This window comes from Musca domestica, unplaced genomic scaffold (assembly GCF_030504385.1).
Source record: "Musca domestica strain aabys unplaced genomic scaffold, Musca_domestica.polishedcontigs.V.1.1 49, whole genome shotgun sequence".
Taxonomy (NCBI): domain Eukaryota; kingdom Metazoa; phylum Arthropoda; class Insecta; order Diptera; family Muscidae; genus Musca; species Musca domestica.
The window spans coordinates 5,702,998-5,723,762 of record NW_026712344.1 but is presented as its reverse complement, the minus strand read 5'-3'; positions in this window follow the sequence as shown (position 1 = coordinate 5,723,762).

Here is a 20,765-nt window from a genome sequence, read left to right as displayed (position 1 = left end):
TGTGATTTCCACGGGATTAAAAATAAATTAAATTAAAAATTAATGGAAAAATGACCCTCAAAATTGGAAGGCTTCTGCCCAGCCCTAAGTTTTAGCCCCACGCTAACTTCCGCGTCGATTGGTCTATTATTGCGACTTGTAGGGCAACTGCAAAATCAGGAAATTTTTCAGTTTTTGGTCTATTTCAACCTCTAAATATTACGCGATCATCTCCAAAAGCAATAAGCTTCTATTCTGGCCCTAGCCCCACCTCCATTCTAAATTTCGTGAAAATCGGGCAATAATTGCGACCTGTAGAGTTATTACAAATTAACATGAACAGACGGACGAATGGACATACATAGCTAGATTGACTCAACTCGGCGAGATAGAAATTTCCCTGTATACTTTCCTATGTGGGAAACCAATATTTCGAGGTGTTACATAATTTTTGGCCCAATCAAATTTATAATACCCCCAACACATAGTGTTTAGGGTATAATAAAATAAACAAGTAAAAAAGCTGTAAGTTCGGCCGGGCCGAACTTTGAATACCCTCCACCATTTGAAACGAATTTGGCTATTTTCAAAAAAAAAAAAAAAAGGAAAAAAAATCCGTTAAAAATTCTTTTCAAATCTTAAAAATACCGAATGTAGCCGTTATATTAGGATCTATACGACGACGTGGACCTGCATAGGCAATTTTTGTCATAAGCCATTACAATATTCAAATGCGAAACTAGAAAAAAATCAGTTAATAATGTGGCAAAAATCATCAAAATACCGAATATAGGGAGGTGCTATTATATGGGGGCAATACGAAGACATAAACCTGCACAGAAAATTTTCTGTCATATTCTATAGTATCCATTACGAACTTCAAATACCAAATTGGAGAACAGTTCTGGTGAATAATGCCGCTAAAATCATCAACATAGCGAATATCAGGAGGTATCGTTATATGGGGGCTATACGAAGACATGGACCTGCACAGATAATTTTCTGTCATAGGCTGAAGTATCCATTACGAACTTTAAATATATGGAGGAGCTATACGATGGCGTAGACCTGCACCGATAATTTTCTGTCATAGGCTGTTATATCCATTACGAACATCCAATACCAAATTTGTAACATTGCCGGTGATCAATGTCGCTAAAATCATTAAAATACCAAATATCGGGAGGTGCCGTTATATGGGGGCTATTCGAAGACGTCGACCTGCATAGACAATTTTCTGTCATGGGCTGTATTATCCATTACGAACTTCAAATACCAAATTTGAAACGATTCCGGTGAAAAATGTTACTTAAATCACCAAAATGTCGAAAATAAGAAGAAGGAGCATTATATGGGGCCTATAACTAAAATGAAGACGCATTTCATTCTTCCACTAGCTCAAATTTTAACAAAGTGGGATATTCAAAATTTGCAGTAAATCAGACGTTGAGAGAGGAATTCTTTTCAAATGTGTTGCCCTCAATGATCGCAGTCTGACATCCATGTAAATAGTTTAAACTAAATTGGGTACTCCCCTCGGTTAGTAAAAAATGTGTGTAATTTTTCTGTTATATTTGAATTTTTGTGGAAGTACAAAAAGTGGACCCATACATCTTCGATTTTCACACTTTTTCTAATGTCTGTAAAAATATTCGTATATACGAAATTGAAGAAAAATCGAACATTTATATCAAATTTTATATGAGTAATTGTTAACTTAAATGTTGCCTTTTGGTAGTGGAGGTATTTCAAACAGTGGACCAATATCCTATCCTATATGTATGTAACTTTTCGTTTTGCTGTAGACAAAACGGTCTACAACGTTTTAACTTAATCACTTTCAATAATATTTTATGTATTAATGTTGAAATTACATTTCTACGTTTACTATTTTTAGCTTTCCTTGGTTTTTAATAGAATTTTTTATTTTTTGTTTGTTCCTAAAAGTATGCAAGGAAAAGTGAATAATTATTACTAGTCGAATTTCAAATATACTCATGTGTGTGATTTCGTCGAAAAAGGGTTATCGTTTCTACTAAACAATGTGCCTGCAATGAAAAAATTTCCACCGATAGATGGATATAGTAGTTTGTTGTCATCGAAGACATAAACCGGTACTTGTAGTTTATGTTTCCCTCACCAGGTGCTAATCGTCGTAATATTGTTGTTAATGTATGAATAGTCACGAGCAGTTAGTCAACAGATAGATACAATTAGATGGATGATATTGATGGTTTTAAAAAGTTTTAAATAAATAAATATTGATTTTTCAATTTCTTCGCTCCGCTTCCCTTATACGAGGTGTTTCGGAGACACCATTAATTATGTATTTTGTTGATAACCATACGATTACAAATGAATTTATCAATGTCTGCCTATTTGGTGCAATTATGGGAAGGACTATATGATTTGTATTACAATGGGCGTTATCGGTCGACGTTTATTAGTAGATGCCAAATATCTTTACTTCCTAACTTTCGATATTCTGTAATCAGATATCTGAAATTTTCTCATCCTCTAAAAACTGACTCATGACCATTTTAAAATATCCAAATCATAACTAAATAATTGATAAAAAAAAGTAAGCAAAGGCTATAGTCAATTGGAACCTGTAGAGCGACTGCAAAATCAGGAAAATTTTAATTTTTGGTACACAAAATCTTCAAAAACAAAAGGTTTTAATTCTGACACTACCACTAATTCGATACTATTTCGTTTATATATATATCGTACTTATTTTTAATGCATTATGATTTCGCCAGGATTAAAAATTTTCGCGGTTTAGTGAACATTTTCTTATTTTTTGACATAAAAGTTATGGTTTATTTTACCTGCAAAATATTGTCCGATGACCAAACCCAAATGGTAGGGTTCTGCCCAACCTTAAACTCAAACTCCATGCAAAATTCAACGTCGATTGGTTTATAATTGTGGCTTGTAGAGCAGGAAAATTTTCTGTTTTTGGCTTATTTCAACCCCTACATATTTTTCGAACACCTCCAATCTGATCCATCTTTAATTTACCATTTTCAATTCCGTGAGGATGTGGCCATTAATTACGACCTGGGCCTCAATTCTTGTTTTATGAAAATGTGAAATGAAAACATTCATAAAGGAAAGAAATGTCAAATGAAAAATTTTATAAAGAAAATATTTTTCATTTCATATTTTCATAGAACAAGAATCCACCCTCTGTAGAGTGATTACAAATTAACATGGACATACGGACGGACGGGTATACATAGCTAAATCGACTCAGCTCGGCGAGATAGAAGATCCATATATTGTTTCCTATGTCGGAGACCAATATTTCGAGCTGTTATATAATTTTACTGATCGCAAATAATAGCCAAAAATTACGAGAGTGAATATTAAAGGAGTTATTGCCATTTTATAACAAAGGGTGTTTTTTTACAAAAAAAATTTAAATGTTGATGAAACTTTTTTATTTGTTTCACTATACTCTGACAAATCATCATGAATAGACTCACGCTTGAACAACGCTACGAAATTATCCAAATTTACTTTGAAAATCAGGCTCTAGAGCAGTTGGCAAATGACCCGTGGTTTTATCGCAAAATTGTGTTCAGCGATGAGGCGCATTTTTGGCTTAACGGGTTTGTTAATGAGCAAAATTGCCGCATATGGAGTGAGACCAATCCACAAGAGACCCTACAGACTCCATTACATCCAAAAAAATGCACCGTATGGTACGGTTTTCATGCTGGTGGCATCATCGGACCTTATTTCTTTAAAAATGAGGCCGGAGCTTGCGTTACGGTCAATGGAGATCGTTACCGCACCATGATCAACGATTTTTTGTTTACAAATATGGATTCAACAGAATGACGCTACGTGCCATACAGCGAACGCAACCATCGACTTATTGAAATCAAAATTTGGAAAACCAAAAATTGGACGTCCAAAATGCATTTCGTCAAGAACAGACGCGGTGCCCATATGCCTGAAATCATTTTCAAATTTTAATGTCACGTATTGATCTTTCAAAAAAAAAAAAAAAAAAAAATTGATTAAAATTTATTTTTATACCCTACAACACTATATGTTGGGGGTATTATAAGTTTGATTGGGCCAAAAATTATGTAACACCACGAAATATTCGTTTCCCACATAGGAAAGTATATATGGATCTTCCTATCTCGCCGAGCTGAGTCGATCTAGCTATGTATGTCCGTCCGTCCGTCTGTCCATGTTAATTTGTCTCTACACTCTACAGGTCGCAATTATGGCCCGATCTTCACGAAATTTAGAATGGAGGTGGGGCTAGGGTCAGAATAGAAACCTATTTCTTTTGGAGATGATAGCATAATATTTAGGGGTTGAAATGGACCAAATACTGAAAAATTGCCTGATTTTGCAATTGCTCTACTGGTCGCAATTATAGACCAATCGACGCGGAAGTTAGCATGGGGCTAGAGCTTAGGTCTGGGCAGAAGCCTTCCAATTTTGATGGTCATCGGGTAATATTTGGTGGGTGAAATAGACCATAACATTTGTGTTAAATAAAAGTCAAATTTTCCATTAAATCGCGAATATTTTTAATCCCGGTGAAATCAAAAATTTACGAACCGGTCAATTCTGACCGTTACGTAGATGCCGATAGTATATATATCGGTTATATATAGCGAAATATATACAATGTATATAGAAGGAAGGGGATGTTAGCTAGATTGCTTATATCTCAAAAATGGCTGGACAGATTTTGACAAATGTTTTCAATTCAGAATGCCCCCTTGGCATAAAAGAATAAAACCTAGGAAAATCGCATAAAATGATACCAATAATGATGTTAATATAGATTTTGTAGTATTTTGTGACATATTTTTTATCACATGCGAATTTTTCAATTTGATTTATAATATTTCGTAATTTTTTCCCAACTTAAAACACAGGTTGGGGAAATTATATAAGTATTGCAAATATCGTCCGATCCTCACGAAAATTTTGATAAGGGTGGGGTTAGTCTAAGAAGGGCTAGGCCTATTCTTTTCAAAGATGTCCGTAATATATTAGGGGTTGAAATGGACCAACAACTAAAAATTTTCCTGATTTTGAAGCCGTTATAATAGTCACAAATAGAAACCAAAGGACACGAAATCTCACATGGACCACTAATTTTGTGTGAAAAAATACCAGCATTACTTACAGGCTATATCCGAAATACACAAAAGCCGAACTTCTGGCTTTTTTATGCTGATTTCGTTGACGAATATAGCCAAATATCGTAGACTCATCATCGTAGTATAGATGAGTCTAAATTTGGAGATATAGAGGGGCTTCTTGCTTTTGGAGATTATTGCAAAATATTTAGGGGTTCAAATCAACCAAAAAACATAAATGTTTTTCCGATCACACAATTGAAGCCAATCGACACGCCTGTGAAGAGAGTAAGGACAGGGAAGAATTCTAGCATTTTGGATGACCATTGGATTATATTTAGTTGTAAAATGGACAACAACAACAACTAACAGCCCGACGGAGTGCATAAATATCGGGCAACTGTCCCTAGTCAAAATCCTAATTTCAAAAGCGAAATCTTCCAATATAGATTTGGACATAAGGGGGCTTCTAACATATTGTAGTGTTGTAGGGTATAATATAGTCGCCCCGCACGACTATAGCCTTTGCTTACTTGTTTGTGTTATTTTTTACAATTTCTGTCGGGCATAAAAAACACCCTTTACTTAACAATTCATGCATAAAATATTCATTTAGAATATTTAAGAAGTTATGGTAATTGTAAAATATTTAATAATTGAAGCCGTGATAACTCATCACAAATAATAGCTGAATGCGCCGAAAACTCAATATCCAAAGGGTTATTATAATTTTAACATATTCAATAATTCATGCCTAAATAACTGATCACAAATAATAGCTAAAAACGCCGAAAACTCAGTATTTAAGGAGTTATAGCCCTTTTAAAATATTCAATAAATCATGCCTAAATAACGTGTCACAAATAATAACTAAAACGCCGAAAACTCAATATTTAAGGAGTTATGGCCCTTTCAATGCATGCACAAATGATAACTAAAAACGATGAAAAGTAAATATATAAGAAGTTATGGTGATGTAACTTAAATAATAACTTAAAACGCCGAAAAGTAAATATTTAAGGAGCTATGATCACTTTAAAATATTTAATAATTCATACATAAATAAATGATCACAAATAATAGCTAAAAAACGCCGAAGAATGAATATTTAAGAAGTTACGGTAATTTTAAAAAAATATTCAATAATTCATACCTAAAGCAATGATCATAAATAATGGGTAAAAACTCCGAAAAGTGAATATTTTACGAGTTATGACCATTTTAAAATATTCAGTAATTCATGCCTAAATAACACAAATAATAGCTGAAAACGCTATATAATATTCAGTAATTCATGCCTAACTAAATGATCACATATAATAGCTAAAACGGCGAAACGTGAATATAAAAGGAGTTATGACCATTTTAAAATATTTTACAATTTATGCTTATATAATATTAAAAAACCCCGAAAACTCAATATTTATGGAGTTATGTTTATTTTATGTCCAAAAGTCAATATTTAAGGAGTTATGGCCATTTTAAAATATTCAATAATTCATTCCTAAATAAATGATCACAAATAATAGCTAAAATGCGAAGCCGAAAACTCAATATTTAAGGAGTTATGGCCATTTTAAAATATTAAATAATTCATGCCTAAATAATACATAATTCATGTTCAATAAATATCTGATCACAAATAATAGATAACAAGTAAGCAAAGGCTATAGTCGTGCGAGGCCGACTATGTTATACCCTACAACACTACAATATGTAAGAAGTCCCCTTATATTCAAATCCCTATTGGAAGATTTCGCTTTTGAAATTAGGAAATTTTTGAAATTAGGATTTGGAGTCGATTTTACAGCTAAATATAATTCAAAGGTCATCTAAAATGTTAGAATTCTTCCCTGTCGTTAAGTCTTTTCACAGGCGTGTCGATTGTCTTCAATTGTGTGATCGGAAAAACATTTCTGTTTTTGGTTAATTTGAACCCTTAAATATTTTGCAATCATCTCCAAAAGCAAGAAGCCCCTCTGTATCTCCAAATTTAGGCTCATCTATATGATTTGCTTGTCTACGATATTTGGCTAAAGTCGTCAACGAAATCAGCATAAAAAAGCCAGAAGTTCACCTTTTGTGTATTTCGGATATCGCCTGTAAATAATGCTGGTATTTTTTCACACAAAATTAGTGGTCCATTGTACCCGCTGTCCTAAACTCTAACTTTATTATTGTAACCTTTATAACGGCTGCAAAATCAGGAAAATGTTAGTTGTTGGTCCATTTCAACTCCTAATATATTGCGGACATATTTAAAAACAAGTAAGCAAAGGCTACAGTCGAGCGGGGCCGACCGTTGAATACCCTACAACACTATAATAAACGATACAGTTTATATAGGCGAGATACTCGAAAGAATTGCACAAGATATTGTGACAAATAATAAAAGAAAACCATTTCGAATAATAGCAACTTTAACTAATTTGCTCATTTCGAATTTATTGGAAGATATTGCAGGTAAATGGTCTTCCTCGATCTGGAACCAATATTTCCCAAAGACCTATAATCTCTCAGAAGTGGCAAAAGATTAACATTTATTATTGGTTTTTGACTGAAACGCATCTATATGAGATACAGATATTTGACTATATTCTTCAACGAAATCAGCGTTAACGAAATAGTCAGAAGTGTGTCTTTCCTGTATTTGTGAATTCTCCAAAAAGTCACTGGAATGGACATTTTCGTATTTTGTCTACAAAAGTTGGCAAACTCCTTTACACATTGAATATTTTTGTATGGCCATCCAAAACTGCTTGGCTTTTGCAATGTCCGGTAACCCCCATGCAAAATTTCGGATGTATCGGACCATAAATGTGATCTGTATATGATATGCTGATATCCTAACTACTTAGTTTTGTTAGCTGTAGAAATATAACCAAATGTTTCATTCAAAAAGAAAATGTGCCAAAAATATGACAACATTGAAGAAATATTAGTAAATGTTAGAAAATCAATATTTTCATCTTTAGAGAGATATTTTTATGCGATTTTTTAGACGTTTTTTCTTTCCTGTCAAGAGGCCATTCTAAATTAATGAGAACTGTCGAAATCAGTTCAGCAGTTCTCGACATATAAGAGATCTTTCAAGCATATCTCTTTGATAGACATATATATCGCACATATTTTGATATATATCCGTTTTGTTGGATGTTAACATCAATGTAAAGATCAGAAGTAACCTTGTCATTGCTCTGTGATTTCGACGGGATTTAAAATATTCGCGGTTTAATGAAAAATTTTGAGTTTTTTCAACACAAAAGATATGGTCTATTTTACCCGCTAAATATTATCCGATGACCACCCAAATTGGTAGGCTTCTTCCCCTCCCTAAACTCTAGCTACAAGCGAAGTTCTGCGTCGATTGGTCTATAATTGCGACCTGTATAGCTACTGCAAAATCCGACATTTTTTCAGTTTTTGGTCCATTTCGACCCCTAAATATTATGCGATCTTCTCCAAAAGAAATAGGGTTCTATTCTGGCCCTATACCCACCTTCGTGCAAAATTTGTGAAGATCGGGCCATAATTGCGACCTGTAGAGTGATTACAAATTAACATGGACAGACGGACGGACGGACATACATAGCTAGATCGACTCAGCTCGGCGAGTTAGGAAGATCCATATATACTTTCCTATGTGGGAAACGAATATTTCGAGGTGTTACATAATTTTTGGCCCAATCAAACTTATAATACCCCCAACACATAGTGTTGTAGGGTATAACAATAGGCCTAGCTCTTCTGAGCCCAACCCTACCCTTGTGAAAATTTTCGTGTCACAAAATACTACAAAATCTAAATTAACATCATTATTGGCATATTTTTCTGCGATTTTATACTTTAATGACAGCAGGGCATTCTGAATTGACAAAATTTTTTTCAAAATCGGTCCAGCCATTCTTGAGATATAAGTATTCTAACTAACATCCCCTTCCTTTGTATATACACATTGTACATATTTCGCTATATATAACCGATATATTTACTATCGGCATCTACGTGACGGTCAGAATTGACCTGTTCGTCTATTTGTGATTCCGCCGGAATTAAAAATATTCGCAATTTAATGGAAAATTTGACTTTTATTTAACACAAATGTTGTGGCCTATATCACCCACTAAATATTACCCGATGACCATCAAAATTGGAAGGCTTCTGCTCAACCCTAAGCTCTAGCCACATGCCAACTTCCGCTTTGATTGGTCTATAATTGCAACCTGTAGAGCAACTACAAAATCAGGATTTTTTTCAGTTTTTGGTCCATTTCAGCCCCTAAATATTATGCGATCATCTCCAAAAGAAATAAGGTTCTATTCTGGCCCTAGCCACACCAAAACTTATAATACCCTCAACACATAGTGTTGTAGGGTATAAAAAGATGAATATTTAAGGAGTTATGGCCATTTTAAAATATTCTTATTCTTAATAACTGATCATCAGAACATAGACTGAAGCTTTCTAACTCGTTTCCTATATATTTCTCTACCAATTTTTTTAAGCCACTTCTTCTTTTCTTGAACGCTACAACTATTTTCTGGCATAACTTCTTTAAATGCGTCTCCATAGGATTTTCTCCACTATATATGAATATTTTAATTATTCGGCGATCTTACTGGGGTTTTGTCGAATCCGCAATTCTTCAACAGCATTTGATCACTTTTAAGGTCAAATTATTAATTTTGTGGCGCCTGTGCGTTGCTTATGTTTAAGCGTCTTTGTGTTATCCATAAATGAGGTTTGATGTATCTGGGACACACCTAAATGCAATAATTGATTATTCCATATGGCGAGAGTGTCGAACCATATTGGCGGAATGAATGCACTTTAAAATTAGCAAATTGGCGTCAAATAAATGAGAACAACTGATTTGTTTTGCTCGCTGTCGGAGTGAATCTGGAGTATCACAAGCCTCACGGAATAGAACAACGTTGTTGCTGCCACTTGGTTGGTTGCAGCCTATCTGGTGAACAATGTGGCGCCATAGATTAAGTGGGCCTTACAGTGATTATGGCGTCGATATTTCATATTGAAATACGCCAATATTTCAAATACAAAAACCAATAGAACACTTTGCAATATGTCGATCTATCTGTCTGCCTATCCGTCCGATTGTCTGTCTGTTTTGCGTATCGTTTTGCATTTTTGCGCTCATACAAACTTGCAGACACTAGGACAGCCAATGTAAACGAATGTTCGAACAAATCAATGGACAATCAATTAACTGAGTTGGTGTTAATCGGAAGAGGAGGGCGAGGCAGTGTTGCAAAAAAAAAAGAAGAACAAACAAATATCTTATGAATTGAATGCATTTTAAATCCCACTAAAATATTGAAGTCACTACAATTTTAATACCCAAATGGAATTATGAGGCTTAGGTTTCTTTTTCACACGCATACTGTGGAAAATAAGAAATATGCACAAATACGCAAAAAGTTATTTGTGTGTGTGTAGGGGTTATTTCTACAATACGTGACCAGGGGCTGGATTCTTGTTCTATGAAAATATGAAATGAAAAATATTTCCTTTATAAAATTTTTCATTCGACATTTCTTTTTTTTATAAAAGTTTGCCTTTCACATTTTCATAGAACAAGAATTGAGGCCCAGAATACGTTTTAAATAGAACAGTATACAGGGTGAGATAAGAAACTGCAACCAAATTCAGACTGTTGTCATTTCAAAGCCACTCGTCCGACAGCTGTTAAAATTATTCCAGTCACAGCTCATTATATTGTTTACAAGCGTACAAAAGTATTTTGCTGAGAAATTTCCAGAAAAATGTTATTCGTGATGGAATTTAAGCGTGATAGTGTAATTTCTTTATATGTGGCTGGAAAACCACAAGTGCCTATTGTTAGAGATCTCCAGCATTTGAATGTTAATAAATCTTTTGTGTCTCGTACCATCGCTCGTTACAGTGGTACTGGTAGAGTAGCCCGAGGTCAAGGAAGTGGACGGAAGAAAACAGCAACATCAGCAGAAATGGTTCGAAAAGTAAATAAGCGACTTGATCGAAACCCGCGTCGCAGTGGCCGAAAAATGACTCGTGAGCTGAACATATCGCAATATTCCATTCGGCAAATATTGAAAAATGAGCTCGGGGTAAAGCCAATGAAATTCCAAAAAGTGCAAGAACTTACACCGCAACAGAAAGAAAATAGACTCAAAAGAGTTGCTTCGCTTGGCCAAAAGTAGTGAACTGCCGAATTTGGTTTTCTCCGATGAGAAAACATTCGTTGTCCAGCAGTTTGAAAACAAACAAAATGATCGTCGTTACTTACAAAAAGGTCAGCTGAAATGTGTACCTTCGGTTGGGCACCAGAACTCAAGCGCCGGCCATGGTGATGGTTTGCGCCGCCATTCGACCGTGGCATCAGAATAAATGCCGAATATTATCGCGAAAATATTCTGGAGGGTGTATTAAAGACTTGGGCACGCAAACATTTTGGTCGCTGACCATGGACATTCCAACAAGACTCAGCACGCGCCAGCCAAGAATGGTTACAAAATGAGGTTTCTCGATTCATTTCCAGCGCACAATGGCCATCAAAATCTCCGCATATTAAATCCGTTGGACTATTGTGTCTGGAGTATTTGGAAGCAAACGTTGCCACTAAAAAATACCAAAATGTCGATCACTTCAAGCAAGCGCTTCGTGGGAATGGACCAAAATACCGCAGAGCAACATTCGGGTAGCGTGTGACGACTTGACGCCCATAATTCGTGCCAAAGGTGACCAATTCGAACAAATCCAAACTTATTCCAAAATTTGATGCTATTTCCGACACTTTTTGCTTTCATATAAATTATGGCGCTTGATTTTTTTTGCTGTTTTTTTATACCCTCCACCAAAAAAAGTATGGAGGGTATATTAAATTCGTCATTCCGTTTGTAACTCATCGAAATAATCATTTTAGACCCAACAAAGTATATATATTCTTGATCAGCGTAAAATTCTAAGACGTTGTAATCACGCTACAGTCTAAACTAATTAAGGTAGGAAGCTTAAATTTTGCACAGATCTCTCTTTTGTCTGCATGCAGGTCAAGTTCGAAGATGGGCTAAATCGGTCCACGATATCGTATAACCCCCATATAACGGTACCCCCGATATTCGGTATTTTGATGATTTTAGCCACATTTTTCAATGGAATTGTCTGAAAATCCACACAAGTAGTTCCTTGTGGGTACTTTATACCTCGGCAGAGAATTATCTATATAGGTCCACCATATTGTATACCGCCCATATAACGGTACCCCCGATATTTGGTATTTTGATGATTGTATCCACATTTTTCAATGGAATTGTCTGAAATTCCACAAAAGGAGTCCCTTGTGGACATTTTACCCCCTCAAAAATAATTGTCTATATATGTCCACGATATCGTATATCTCCCATATAACTGTACCCTCCGATATTCGGTATTTTGATTATGTTAGCCACACTTTTCAATGGAATTGTCTTAAAATCCCCACAAGTAGTTCCTTGTGAGTACTTCACCCCCTGAGAGAGAATTGTCTACACAGGTCCACGATATCGTATATCCCCCATATAACGGTACCCCCCGATATTCGGTATTTTTATGATTTTACCCACATTTTTCATCGGAATTGTCTGAAAATCCACACAAGGAGTTCCTTGTGGGTACTTTATACCTCGGCAGAGAATTATCTATATAGGTCCACGATATCGTATAGCCCTCATATAACGGTACCCCCGATATTCGCTATTTTGATGTTTTTTGCCATATTTTTCAACGGAATGGTCACAAGGGGTTCTTTGTACACAAGGGGTTCTTTGTGAGCACTTTACCCCCCGACAGAGAATTCTCTATATAGGTTAACGATAACGTATAGCTCCCATATAACGATACCCCGCGATATTCGGTATTTTGAAAATCCACACAAGGAGTTCCTTGTGAGTACTTTACACGCAGACATAGATTTGTCTTTATAGGTCCACAATATCGTATATCCCCCCATATCGGCAACTTCCTATATTAGATATTTTAAAGATTTTAAAAGAATTTTTAATGGATTTTTTTTTGAAAATTTTCTAATTCGTTCCAAATGGTGGAGGGTATTCAAAGTTCGGCCCGGCCGAACTTATTGCTTTTTTACTTGTTTTATTTCACACAGTAAACGATAATTAAAAGTTTATTACAGTAACTACTTACCGAACTGGTACTCCCGGTTCTCCTTAAATTAAAAGAAAAAAAGTAGCTCCGAGTAGGAAAGAGCTGTAGACTACATAGGCTTCCATATAAGGGAAGACCACAAAAAAAAACGAGAAAATATTTACAGGAAAAATAGGGGAAATATCACATCTCATTATAAGTCTCTGAACAAAGGACAAGTTTAACTTAAAACTTGACCACTGTCAATTTGGGTTGTAGTTAATTTCAAGTGGACCTAATAATATTCCAACCCAATAGAGTTTTGGGATCTCATGCCATTTTTGAGGGTCTTCTTATCAAACAGAAAAAGGTACCAATATTGTCAGCTCTATTTTACAACATTTGAAATTTTTGAAGAGAGCTTTCGATTATTTTATGTATCATTGGCTTAAAAAATTAGTCATGTCGTTCCACTTTTAGGTTATTCCGATATAAGGGTAAACCTCTGTTTCAAGTAATTTTTTGACGCATTTTTCATTTTATTTTGCCAAATGTTAAAATTTTGAGTTCTGATTATGTAAAAAAATCTACTTGCAAAAAATTATCAATTTAAGCCCACGTTTTCGTAATATTTTTCAAAATATTAGAGCCCCTTTTTGTATGGCCAAGGCTATAGAAAGAATCCTAAACGACGTTTTGTCTAAGTACTCAAAAGACTTTTTGGAGTTTGTATATACAAACCGAATACCTCAATTCCACTTGGAATGTACTCCAGTTTAGCTGTTAAGCAGTGGAATTGAGGCATTTCAAATAAAGCAAAATAGATAATGTTTTTAAGAAACATATTAAGTTTGCACATTTCTTTTGTTTGAGGCTTTTAGTGAAATTCCTTTCCCAAAAAAATTGAGTTTTATGGGAGATTTTGGCTCACGTTAGAAGCGTAGTCAAGTAAAAGTCAAATAATGTTCCCATGTCTGTATATATAACAAGTTAAAAAGTATCTGCCAGTTTTGCCGGCAATGCATACCCTCAGCCTTCTGTTGACTGCTGTTATGATTTGAATAATTTGTTTAACACTTATGGAGTGGGTTCCAAAGGAAGTGGCCAATATTGGCCATTTCGTATAGGCCCTAAATAAATATCGTATAGATATTGCGACAAAATCTTGAATCCTATGTGGGCTGGAAGCAAAAGAAATGGTCCGATCTCTACCATCTTTATAACAGATCTTTGGAAATATTGAGATGTACCAAGTCTTGAATGGAATCGGATATTTTATGAGCTTCATGGATATTCAAAATTTTGCGTCTTTGTGGGGAGGTAACAAAAGTAGTGGACCGATATATCCCATCTTCATCTTCTATCTTTTGATAAAAGAAATAAAGGGATGTGTAGAATATAAAGAAAATCTGATGCTTATTTCGGATTTTTGGACTTTGACCCCTTGTGGGGGAGGTACCAGAAGGAGTGGACCGATGTATTTCATCTTAACGCCAGGTCTTGTTTTATTAAAAATATTGGGAGGTGTGAAATTTGAAGACAATCGGACTATTACATCACATTTTATAAGAGTTGTAATTATTCAAAATGTTGACCCTTTGTGGGGGAGGTACTTGATGGAGTGGGCCGATATTGTCCATTTTCGCACATAACCTAGCACTGACGCAAATATTAAGATTTGCAAAGTTGGAGCAAAATCGTATTATCGTTTCTCTTTCTGAGCAGAAAATATATATTTTTTTGGAAATTTCGATCCGAACTCGATCTAAATTTTACAAAAATATTACGATGTACCAAGTTTGGACCAAATCGAATACTCCCTTCGAGAATTATCGTGCGAACCAGTCAGCCAGACAGACGGACGGACATCGCTAGATCGACTCCAAATGTCCTGAAACGGATTTGGTCCAAAGAACAGGTATTTCGACTAGGCTCGATTAGATCGTATCAAATGATATATACCCTCTATAGCCATATGGCTGAGGGTATAAAAACAAATGTCGTTCGTTGGCTGGCCCGATTTGTATAATTTTTATACCCTCAGCCATATGGCTACAGAGGGTATATATCATTTGATACGGTCAAAACGTGCCTAGTCGAAATAACGGTTTTAGACCCTAGGTCTCTTGGGACAAAATCCGTTTCAGAACATTTGGAGTCGATCTACCGATGTCCGTCCGTCTGTCCGTCCGTCTGTCTGTCTGTCTGGCTGGCTGGTGCGCACGATAACTCTCGAAGGGAGTATCCGATTTGATCCAAACTTGGTACATCGTAATATTTTTGTCAAACTTAGATCGAGTTCGGAGATGGGCAATATCGGTCCACTCCTTCTGGTACCTCCCACACAAAATGTCAAAATTTTCAAAGAAAATAATTTATTGCTTAGCAAGAGAAAGAATAATCCGATTTTGCTCGAACTTTGCGAATCCTAATATTTTCATCAGTGCTAGGTCGTGTGCGAAAATGGACAATATCGGTCCACTCCATCAAGTACCTCCCCCACAAAGGGTCAAAATTTTGAATAATTAAAACTCTTATAAAATGTGATGTAAGATTCCGATAGTCTTCAAATTTCACTCATCCCAATAATTCTATTAGCCCAAGGTCGGGTGTGAAAATGGAATGTATCGGTCCACTCCTTCTGGTACCTCCCCAACAAAAGGTCGAAATTTAAAAAAAAAAATATTTTTTTTTGCACAAAAAGAGAAATGATAATCCGATTTTGCTCTAACTTTACAAATACTAATATTTGCATCAGTGCTAGGTCAGGTGCGAAAATGGACAATATCGGTCCACTCCTTCTGGTACCTCCCCCACAAAGTGTCGAAATTTTGTATACCCATAAAGCTCATAAAACGCCAAATTAACATCTGATTCCATTTAGACCCTGTATATTTCTATCAACACAAGATCTGCTATAAAGGTGGTACAGATCGAACCATTTCTTCTCCCCCAAACATAGAGTTCAAGATTTTGAAAAACAAAACGCTCAAATAAAGCGAAATAAACATTCAACTCTCTTCAAATTTCAAATATTATTGCTAAAACAAGATCTGTTGTGAAGTTGATATATATCTGCCAACCTCTTCTGGGGTCACAATTTTCAATAATTTTATCTGTCATAACTTTCGAAACCATTTAGCAATTCTTTACTACTTGCTATGATCAAATATTTCTCCCAATAAGAAGCCTGATATGAATATGAAATTTATCGGAATTTGCGATTTCGCATAAAATTGGACATAAATATCCTTTCTTGTAATGTTGCCCAATATTTCGCTCAATATTTTTTATTTGTATCAGATGAAGTAACAGTGGAATATTTCGTTAGATTCTTCTTGTACATCACGCATATTTTAACATTTTCTAAAAATTATTACAAATCTCATATAAAGTGAAGGAGTTTGCGGATATAATCCATACCAGGAACGTCGGAATATTTATACCCTACAACACTATGTGTTGGGGGTATTATAAGTTTGATTGGGCCAAAAATTATGTAACACCACGAAATATTGATTTCCCACATAGGAAAGTATATATGGATCTTCCTATCTCGCCGAGCTGAGTCGATCTAGCTATGTATGTCCGTCCGTCCGTCTGTCCGTCTGTCCGTCTGTCCATGTTAATTTGTAATCACTCTACAGGTCGCAATTATGGTCCGATCTTCACGAAATTTATAATGGAGGTGGGGCTAGGGTCAGAATAGAACCCTATTTCTTTTGGTGATTATCGCATAATATTTAGGGGTTGAAATGGACCAAAAACTGAAAAAATTCCTGATTTTGCACTTGCTCTACAGGTCGCAATTATCGACCAATCGACGCGGAATTTCGCATGTAGCTAGAGTTTAGGGCGGGGAAGAAGCCTACCCATTTGGGTGGTCATCGGATAATATTTAGCGGGTAAAATAGACCATATCTTTTTTGTTGAAAAAATTCAAAATTTTTCATTAAACCGCGAATATTTTAAATCCCGGCGAAATCACAAAGCCATCACAAGGTTACTTCTGATCTTTACATTGATGTTAACATCCAACAAAACGGATATATAGCAAAATATGTGCGATATATATGTCTATCAAAGAAGATATGCTTGAAAAATCTCTTATATGTCGAGAACGGGTGAACTGATTTCGACAGTTCTCATTAATTCAGAATGGCCTTTTGGCAGGAAAGGAACAACGTCTAAAAAAATCGCATAAAAATATCTCTCTAAAGATGAAAATATTGATTTTGTAAAATTTTCTCATATTTTTTCAATTTTGTCATATTTTTGGCATATTTTCATTTTGAATTAAACATTTGGTAATATTTCTACAGCTAACATAACTAAGTAGTTAGGATATCAGGATATCATATACATATCGCATTTATGGCCCGATGCTTACGAAATTTTGCATGGAGATAAGATGAGGGTCAAAATAAAAGCCTATTCTTTTTGGAGATGATCGCCATATATTAAGGGATTGAAATGGACCAAAAAATTGTAAAAATTGCCAGCAGGTCGTAATTATCGCCCGATCCTCACGCACATTTGAATGGGGGTTACCGGACATTGGAAAAGCCAAGCAGTTTTGGATGGCCATCCAAAAATAATCAATGTGTAAAGGAGTTTGCCAACTTTTGTAGACAAAATACGAAAATTACGAAATCCATTCCAGTGACTTTTTGGAGAATTTACTTCTGACTATTTCGTTAACGGTGATTTCGTTGAAGAATATAGTCAAATGTCTGTATCTCATATAGATGCGTTTCAGTCAAAAACCAATAATAAATGTTAATCTTTTGCCACTTCTGAGAGATTATAGGTCTTTGGGAAATATTGGTTCCAGATCTAGGAAGACCATTTAAGTGCAACATCTACCAATAAATTGGAAATTAGCAAATTAGTTTAAGTTGCTATTATTCGAAAATTAGATAACGAAACCTGATGGTTTTCTTTTATTATTTGTCACAATATCTTGTGGAATTCTTTCGAGTATCTCGCCTATATAAACTGTATCGTTTATTACAGTGTTGTAGGGTATTCAACGGTCGGCCCCGCTCGACTGTAGCCTTTGCTTACTTGTTATATCATATTTTTGGAACCGATACTAAATATACAATATTGGCCCATTCTTTCGGAATCTGCTCCATAGAGGGTCCAAGGTTTGAATAATTGTAACACTAGTCAAATTATATTTAAATAATCGAACACAGGCTGTCGGCAATACCGACTGATACTTTTTAACTTGTTTAATTCAAATATTTGACATACCATCTTAGGTTTTTATGGAAAGAAAAATTGACCACGCCCTGTCATTTGCAAAAATAACGAAGATATCAGCTTGAAAATTACTAAACGATATACTGCAGATTATGTCCCCAACAACTAGCCACGCCTACGTTTTAATTTAATTATTTAAATATGGTGTGTTAAATGTGAAGTGACTCATCAATCAAGAACGGATGTTTGTAATTAAAGTTGAAAGGGTTTTATAATAGAAAATTTTGAGAAAAACTGCAGAAAAGTCAGAAAATGGGATAAATTGAAAGTAGCTTGTAGAAGTAGATTGAATTTTGTATGGAATTGTTCCAGAATGGTTTCCAGAATGCGAAATTGAAAATTGTTGGTGGAAAATTAGGATTCTTGAAATTTTGCATGTCGGTCAATGTTGGTGCGTATGGGTGAGATAAGGCTGGGTTTTGGAAAAAAACAATATATTTGGTATTATGTGAACGAACTGAGCTAAGATCTTGGCATTCGGTGTAAGAATTAAGTTTGACAAGTGGAGTTAAAAGGAGGAGAGGTTTTTGGAGCTATGTACTAAGTGTTTTAAGTGAACGGATAGATCTAGAAATTTGAAATGTTAGTTTTGCAGTCACTTCTGGTGGATAGGCTTAAAATAAAGAAAAGATTTTGGAAAGACGCACTAAAAGTACATGAAATGTCATAAATGGCATTAAATTAGGTATTTCGTGAACGGATAGTGCTTGTCATCTGAAATTTGGCATTAGGGTCTCTGTAAGTTTGTAGGGTTGTGATTTGGCTTGTTTTGGCCACTACTTCGGTGCATCCGCTATAAAGGGTGAACATTTTGAAAAAATTTTTGATATAAAAATTTATTTTAATAAACGGACGTAGGCTGAAGGTACACATCTATCGGCAAAACTATGGTGGTGACCTATGGTGAAATTTAATTAGGAATATTTTTGTGTTTGAAGTCATCCTTCTAAATTGAAATTTTTTTAGAAAATTGTGCATAAAATCATATGAAATACTAATTTAACCTTTAAATGTGTTTTAAATATTTCTAAATTTTTGGAGTTCATTTTAGATTTACAGGGTGAGATAAAAACGGCAACAAAGTCAAAAGCCATAATTTTGACATTTTTTTTATACCCTCCACCATACTATGGAGGGTATATTAATTTTGTCATTCCGTTTGTAACTCCTCGAAATACTCCTGTCAGACCCAACAAAGTATATATATTCTTGATCAGCGTAAAATTCTAAGACGATTTAGCCATGTCCGTCTGTCTGTCTGTGTGTGCTAATTTTGCACACGTGTATATTTTGCCAGTAGGCAGGTTAAGTTCGTAAATGGGCCATGTAGGTCCATGTTATCATATAGCCCCCATATAACGGTACCTCCCGATATTCGGTATTTTGATGATTTTAGCGATATTATTCACCGGAATTGTTTCAAATTTGGCATTTGAAGTTCGTAATGGATACTACAGCCTATGACAGAAAATTATCTGTGCAGGTCCACGTCTTCGTATAGCCCCCATATACCGTACCCCCGATATTGGGAATTTTGATGATTTTAGCGACATTATTTACCGGAATCGTTTCAAATTTGGTATTTGAAGTTCGTAATAGATACTGCAGCATAAAACAGAAAATGGGCCATGTAGGTCCACGTGTTCGTATAGCCCCTATGTACCGTATACCGTACCCTCCGATATTTGATATTTTCATTTTAGCGACATTATTTACCGGGATTGTTTCAAAATTCGCATGTGAAGTTCGAAATGAATACTTCAGCCCATGCCAGAAAATTGTCTGTGCAGGTCCACGTCTTAGTATAGTCCCCATATAACGGTACCCCCTATATTCGGTATTTTGATGATTTTAGCTACATTATAAACAGATTTTTCTTCAAGTTTCGCAATTTAATATTGTAATAACTTATGACAAAAGTTGGCTATGCAGGTCCACGTCGTCGTACAGGCATTCGGTATTTTAAGATTTTAACAGAATTTTTAACGGATTTTATTTATTTATTTTTTTTTTTTTTTTGGAAATTGCCAAATTTGTACCAAATGGTGGAGGGTATTAAAAGTTCGGCCCGGCCGAACTTACAGCTTTTTACTTGTTGAGTCTATTTTCTTTCTGTTGCGGTGTAAGTTCTTGCACTTTTTGGAATTTCAATGGGTTTACCCCGAGCTCATTTTTCAATATTTGTCGAATGGAATATTGCGATATATTCAGCTCACAAGCCGTTTCTTTACTTTTCGAACCATTTCTGCTGATGTTGCTGGCTTCTTCCGTCCACTT